A 1,171-nucleotide genomic window follows, 5' to 3' on the forward strand; every position below is an offset into this window, starting at 1 on the left:
ATTGTATCACTTCCTGTTTTCACTGCGTGAGCAGCGGTTTGTTGCTCCAGATTCTCTCGCTTTTATCTTTAATCTCTTTGCTGTAACATCTGTGTCACAATGGACGACCTTTAGCGGTTGGGTTTTTGTTCAGTGAGACAGAGTCTTGAACCAGAGTCAGGTGGAGAACAGCAGCAGTTTATTTTCCACTCAGCATCCACACAACACACTGTCTTTCACAGCTGACACTGCAGTCTTAAATAGTCTCAGCTGTGACGGACCAAACCATATTAAATTCACAGGGGAATCTCTTAATCAATCTCCACCTATTTACATAAAATACATTTTATTAAATACAATACTTCTATTTACTTTTTATAAATATTTTTCCATTTTATCATTACACCTTAAATAAACACCACAAAAACCCCCAACAATTCCCCCCCTAGTCTCCTCAATGGCCTCTCCCAAAGCTATATATGGCGTCTGGACCCCCGGGGTAGAATTTGTCCAAACACCCTGGAGAGGACACAGAAAAGACAGGTGAGTCACTTTACCACAGCACTCCACACTCAACAGAGTATGCACACATTTGCTTAGTTTTTCCTCACCATTAGCTCATTGCTCTGTGGTAATCATTATGCTTCTCCACAGGCACCAGCAACCAACCTCACTCATCAATGAGGAGCAGCTGTGCAGAGCCCAAAACAAAGGCCACATACCAATCGCCAAAATGCTCAATAAATATAATTAAAACTTCTTGTGTGCAAACTTATTGCTGTGCAAATCTCTGCTTAAAGTGCGAATGCTAAAGTGTTTGTTAATACAGTGCAAAAATACCTTTTAAGTGCCATACAGTGCTATATATGTAAAATAGTCCCAGTAATGAAGATCTCTTCATTACATTTCCTCCCTCCTCTCTTAAAAGCACAGTACCTCAGTCCTCAGACATTCTGGATAAACAATCAGCAACCACATTAGCCTTCCCTGGCTTGTACTGCACCGTGAAGTCAAATGGCTGCAGTGCCAAGTACCATCCAGCGATGCGGGCGTTGGCATCCCTCATTCGTCTCAACCACTGGAGGGCACGATGGTCAGTCTCTAAAATAAAGTGACGTCCCAAAAGATAGTACCTTAGAGCCTCGATAGCCCATTTCATGGCCAAACACTCCTTTTCCACTGTTGAATATCT

At 42.3% G+C, this 1,171-nt stretch overlaps 1 long non-coding RNA gene across 1 annotated transcript; it reads left to right on the forward strand.

The window, feature by feature from the left end:
- Positions 1-269: 269 nt before the first annotated feature.
- LOC110367590 lies at positions 270-738 on the forward strand. Its single transcript, XR_002427578.2, has 2 exons — positions 270-522; positions 634-738. It is a non-coding gene; the product is annotated as an uncharacterized LOC110367590 (long non-coding RNA).
- The last annotated feature ends 433 nt before the right edge of the window (positions 739-1,171 follow it).

The sequence above is a fragment of the Fundulus heteroclitus genome, unplaced genomic scaffold, assembly GCF_011125445.2.
Source record: "Fundulus heteroclitus isolate FHET01 unplaced genomic scaffold, MU-UCD_Fhet_4.1 scaffold_373, whole genome shotgun sequence".
In the NCBI taxonomy this organism is placed as follows: domain Eukaryota; kingdom Metazoa; phylum Chordata; class Actinopteri; order Cyprinodontiformes; family Fundulidae; genus Fundulus; species Fundulus heteroclitus.